The sequence below is a fragment of the Heptranchias perlo genome, unplaced genomic scaffold (assembly GCF_035084215.1).
Source record: "Heptranchias perlo isolate sHepPer1 unplaced genomic scaffold, sHepPer1.hap1 HAP1_SCAFFOLD_1707, whole genome shotgun sequence".
Taxonomy (NCBI): Eukaryota; Metazoa; Chordata; class Chondrichthyes; order Hexanchiformes; family Hexanchidae; genus Heptranchias; species Heptranchias perlo.
Genome location: NW_027138977.1, coordinates 22,501 through 28,436, shown reverse-complemented (window position 1 = coordinate 28,436; position 5,936 = coordinate 22,501). Strand labels below are relative to the sequence as shown.

Here is a 5,936-nt window from a genome sequence, read left to right as displayed (position 1 = left end):
ATTGATTTTTGGAACAGGGAGATGGACTAGGGGCTTGCTCCGTCCACTCCACGCATCGACCCAGTATTGCAGTGTCTCTGGGAACGGTGCAGCTCCCTGTGGGGAGATATTCAAAAGGAAAAACAGCTCTTTCCCAGTGTCTCTGTGTGTGTGTGTGTGTGTGTGTGTGTTTTATTACTGAGAATAAAGCTGATATCTCTCTCTCTCTCTCTCTCTCTTACACTCAGAGCTGCTGTGGAAGGAAACCGTTTTAAAAAGAACTTTCTCAGCTCAGTGGTATTTTTTTCTTCTCCAAGGCTGAGTGCCGCTCGCACGGAGCGATATAATTCAAAGTGCAAAATAACTTGGCGTCGTTGACTTGAAACAAGCAGGGTCTGCTTCCAAATGAAAGCTGCGCTCCCGAACTGGACTGACTGTCTGTCTGTCTGTCTGTTTGTCAAGGGGTGGAAAAGGCGGCGGTGGTGGTGAGGGTGGAGCATTACGCACAGGAGGGGAGACTTTCTTTCAGAGGTGCCAATTAATCTGCAGCAGAAAGTCATCCCCCCCGACCGGGATTCGAAGCCCGGTCCTGACCACGAGACCACCGGGGAGAGTTGCCTCAAGTCCCTGAGGGACCTGGACACGAGGCCGAATACACACGCACGCCTGCTGCACTGGCAGCAGCGACCAACAGGGGGCTGACCGGCTGATCCTTCCCTTTCACAGGCAGGCTTTTGGCCCTCGCTCAAACGACAAAGGTGTTCAGAAGGAAGTGCTGGGGGGAAGGCAGGCAGGGAGGGACGGACACAGGGAAGTCCGCACAAAACAGGTCCCCTGGAACCTCTGACCCAGAAAACCGGGTTCCTGGTGAAAGCAGTCCTGCCATTGACAGGAGAATGGACAGGGCCCGGCAGCTTGAGACACATCTTTCTTTCAATAAGCAAGTTCTTTTTAAAAAAGTTTCCTTCCACAGCAGCTCTGAGTGAGAGAGAGAGAGAGAGAGACACTGACTCGCTGACTGATACTGACACCGACACACACACACACACACACACACACACACACACACACACACACATATTATTTATTATTATTTTTAATTAATTTTTGGAACAGGGAGATGGACTAGGGGCTTGCTCTGTCCACTCTACGCATCGACCCAGTATTGCAGTGTTTCTGGGAACGGTGCAGCTCCCCGTGGGGAGATATTCAAAAGGAAAAACAGCTCTTTCCCAGTGTCTCTGTGTGTGTGTGTGTGTGTGTGTGTGTGTGTGTGTATTATTACTGAGAATAAAGCTGATATCTCTCTCTCTCTCTCTCTCTCTCTCTCTCTCTCTCACTCAGAGCTGCTGTGGAAGGAAACCGTTTTAAAAAGACCTTTCTCAGCTCAGTGGTATTTTTTTCTTCTCCAAGGCTGAGTGCCGCTCGCACGTAGCGATATAATTCAAAGTGCAAAATAACTTGGCGTCGTTGACTTTAAACAAGCAGGGTCTGCTTCCAAATGAAAGCTGCGCTCCCGAACTGGACTGACTGACTGACTGTCTGTCTGTCTGTCTGTCTGTTTGTCAAGGGGTGGAAAAGGCGGCGGTGGTGGTGAGGGTGGAGCTTTACGCTCAGGAGGGGAGACTTTCTTTCAGAGGTGCCAATTAATCTGCAGCAGAAAGCCATCCCCCCCGACCGGGATTCGAAGCCCGGTCCTGACCACGAGACCACCGGGGAGAGTTGCCTCAAGTCCCTGAGGGACCTGGACACGAGGCCGAGGACACACGCACGCCTGCTGCACTGGCAGCAGCGACCAACAGGGGGCTGACCGGCTGATCCTTCCCTTTCACAGGCAGGCTTTTGGCCCTCGCTCAAACGACAAAGGTGTTCAGAAGGAAGTGCTGGGGGGAAGGCAGGCAGGGAGGGACGGACACAGGGAAGTCCGCACAAAACAGGTCCCCTGGAACCTCTGACCCAGAAAAACGGGTTCCTGGTGAAAGCAGTCCTGCCATTGACATGACAATGGACAGGGCCCGGCAGCTTGAGACACATCTTTCTTTCAATATGCAAGTTCTTTTTAAAAAAGTTTCCTTCCACAGCAGCTCTGAGTGAGAGAGAGAGAGAGAGAGAGAGAGAGACACTGACTCACTGACTGATACTGACACCGACACACACACACACACACACACACACACACACACACACATATTATTTATTATTATTTTTAATTGATTTTTAGAACAGGGAGATGGAATAGGGGCTTGCTCCGTCCACTCCACGCATCGACCCAGTATTGCAGTGTTTCTGGGAACGGTGCAGCTCCCCGTGGGGAGATATTCAAAAGGAAAATCAGCTCTTTCCCAGTGTCTCTGTGTGTGTGTGTGTGTGTGTGTGTGTGTGTATTATTACTGAGAATAAAGCTGATATCTCTCTCTCTCTCTCACTCAGAGCTGCTGTGGAAGGAAACCTTTTTAAAAAGAACTTTCTCAGCTCAGTGGTATTTTTTTCTTCTCCAAGGCTGAGTGCCGCTCGCACGGAGCGATATAATTCAAAGTGCAAAATAACTTGGCGTCGTTGACTTTAAACAAGCAGGGTCTGCTTCCAAATGAAAGCTGCGCTCCCGAACTGTACTGACTGTCTGCCTGTCTGTCTGTCTGTCTGTTTGTCAAGGGGAGGAAAAGGTGGCGGTGGTGGTGGTGAGGGTGGAGCTTTACGCTCAGGAGGGGAGACTTTCTTTCAGAGGTGCCAATTAATCTGCAGCAGAAAGTCATCCCCCCCCCGACCGGGATTCGAAGCCCGGTCCTGACCACGAGACCACCGGGGAGAGTTGCCTCAAGTCCCTGAGGGACCTGGACACGAGGCCGAGGACACACGCACGCCTGCTGCACTGGCAGCAGCGACCAACAGGGGGCTGACCGGCTGATCCTTCCCTTTCACAGGCAGGCTTTTGGCCCTCGCTCAAACGACAAAGGTGTTCAGAAGGAAGTCCTGGGGGGAAGGCATGGAGGGACGGACACAGGGAAGTCCGCACAAAACAGGTCCCCTGGAACCTCTGACCCAGAAAACCGGGTTCCTGGTGAAAGCAGTCCTGCCCCGCCCTGCCATTAACATGACAATGGACAGGGCCCGGACCAGGCGCAGCGGACGGTAGCGAGCAGTCGGAGGGTGAAAATCCGCCAGTGGGTGAAAAGGAGAGCCGTGCGGTGAGAGGAGGCGGAAAGCGGTTCGCAGACTTTCGCTGTACCTCCGGCGGGCAGCGCCGCACCTCCGAGCGCTCGGTACCGTCCGCTGCGCCTCGTCCTGCCGCACGCGACGAGCCGTCCCCGGAGGAAATCGGCCTCGGCCTTCCTGAGATATCAGTCTCCAGGTGGGACAGAAAAACCGGGGGCCCCCGGCTCGCTTTCGGCGGCCCGCTAGTCGACTTCCCGTCGTGCGAACGCGATCCTTCCGGTACCCTTCGGTGCCCCTTGCCCGACTCTAGCTCCGGTGGTAAAGCGGAGTCGGTCGGTCTGACGGCCGCCGAGTTAGCAGGCGGAAAGCGGTTTGCAGCCTTTCGCTGTACCTCCGGCGGGCAGCGCCGCACCTCCGAGCGCTCGGTACCGTCCGCTGCGCCTCGTCCTGCCGCACGCGACGAGCCGTCCCCGGAGGAAATCGGCCTCGGCCCTCCTGAGATATCAGCCTCCATACGGGCGTCACAAATCAGTGGACATGGTCAGCTGCAAAGCAGTGTCATTACAACCTTTCATAAACGACAGGGCAGCACTGCACTGCACTGCACTGCACCCCACACTACATCACACTTGCCTGCCTGCCTGCCAGCCTGCCGCTGCCTACTCTCACCAGCGGACCAAAGTGAGGATAACACCCCGAAGCAAGCATCTCCCTTGCCGCCCACCAGCCCACACCAATCCCCTTGCCTGCCTCCCACAAATTCCACCAGCGAGGCAAAGTGAAAATCAACCCCCAAAAAACGCACTCCACACCGGCCATCGCCCGCTATACACCCCCCCTGGGGTGAATATTAAGCCCGAGAACACCGACTGTAACCAACCGCAGTGAAAAGTTGAAGTGGCAACTCATTAACCAGATTTACACTTGGCAACTCATAAACCAAATGAACAAAAAATCTGGTTAATGAGTTGCCCAAAATAAATCTGGTTAATGAGTTGCCACTTCAACTTTTCACTGCGGTTGGTTACAGTCGGTGTTCTCGGGCTTAATATTCACCCCGGGGGGGGGGGGTGGGTGATTCTGGGGGTAGTGTCCGGGAGGGTGAGCCTTTTATTCGGCAGGAGGCGTGTGGGGAAATCATCAACCTGTCAGACGATGAGTTGTCACAAATGCCATTGCTTAATGAAAGCTGCGCTCCCGAACTGGACTGACTGTCTGTCTGTCTGTCTGTCTGTCCGTTTGTCAAGGGGAGGAAAAGGCGGTGGTGGTGGTGGTGAGGGTGGAGCTTTACGCTCAGGAGGGGAGACTTTCCTTCATGCCAATTAATCTGCAGCAGAAAGTCATCCCCCCCCGACTGGGATTCGAAGCCCGGTCCTGACCACGAGACCACCGGGGAGAGCTGCCTCAAGTCCCTGAGGGACCTGGACACGAGGCCGAGGACACACGCACGCCTGCTGCACTGGCAGCAGCGACCAGCAGGGGGCTGACCGGCTGATCCTTCCCTTTCACAGGCAGGCTTTTGGCCCTCGCTGAAACGACAAAGGTGTTCAGAAGGAAGTCCTGGGGAGGAGGGAGGGAGGCAGGGAAATCAGCACAAAGCAGGTCCCCTGGAATCTCACACCTGCGTCCCAGAAAACAGGTCTCCTGGTCAAAGCAGTCCTGCCCCGTCCTGCCATTAACGTGACAATGGACAGGGCCCGGCAGCTTGAGACACATCTTTTTTTCAATATGCAAGTTCTTTTTAAAAAGGTTTCCTTCCACAGCAGCTCTGAGTAAGAGTGAGAGAGAGAGAGAGAGAGAGAGAGACTGACACTGACACTGACACACACACACACACACACACACCGTCTCCCATCCGATTGGTGGACTATGGGATTGAAAATCGAACTTTGAGTTTCAATGCAGGGGGGAGAGCGCGAACGCAGCCCCTCCCAACTACCACACGCGCGTTGTTGTTGTTGTAATATAGAACTGCAAGTTGCCGTTGTCGTGGTCGTTTCGAATCAGCACAAAGTAGGTGCCTCCCTGGAATGTCACACCTGCGTCCCAGAAAACAGGTCTCCCGGTCAAAGCAGTCCCGCCCCCGCCCTGGGATTAACATGACAACGGACAGGGCCCAGTCAGGGAGCAGCTTGAGAGACACCTTTCAATAGGCGCTTCTGAAACATTAACGCCTTGTTTCTTCCGACAGTTTAACCAGCGATTAACATGACAACGGACAGGGCCCAGTCAGGGAGCAGCTTGAGAGACGTCTTTCAATAGGCGCTTCTGAAACATTAACGCCTTGTTTCTTTCGACAGTTTAACCAGCCTTTAACACGCCTTGTGTTTTTATTTCCCATTTCCAGCCAGCCAGCCAGCCAGCCAGCCAGCCAGCCAGCCGAGCCGAGCCAGCATCTGCAGTATTTTTTTTGATTGGTCTTGCCTGCCGTGGAATGAATGTTTCAACACGAGCTGCTGATTGTCAGCACCTCACCTCTTTCTCAATTGGCCGTTGCAATCTCACTCGCTCGCTCATTGTGAGACACGTCACGTCACGTCACTAGTTTTACTCAAAGAGGTTTCCTTCCACGGCAGTTCGTTAGTGACTGAGACTGACTGACGGAGGTCCGTTGAGACACAACCCTCCCCCATCTGATTGGTGGCCTACTGGCAAATTTACCAATCTGTCAAGCAATCCTGGCAAGAAAGGAAAAAACGGCAACTTCTTTAAACTCATCCACTGTTGCAATTAGAAACGGTGGCAAAAAATGTGGCCAGAGTAGGAGAGAACGGCAGTGCTTCGAGACTGCTTTCAACACCGGC

General features: G+C 53.8%; 3 pseudogenes; all 3 read left to right on the top strand.

Annotated features, from left to right (window-relative positions):
* On the top strand, positions 1 to 97 carry LOC137309595 (U2 spliceosomal RNA; annotated as a pseudogene; the record flags this gene model as incomplete).
* Positions 98 to 1,058: 961 nt separating this feature from the next.
* Positions 1,059 to 1,175, top strand: LOC137309594 (U2 spliceosomal RNA; annotated as a pseudogene).
* Positions 1,176 to 2,168: 993 nt separating this feature from the next.
* On the top strand, positions 2,169 to 2,285 carry LOC137309589 (U2 spliceosomal RNA; annotated as a pseudogene).
* The last annotated feature ends 3,651 nt before the right edge of the window (positions 2,286 to 5,936 follow it).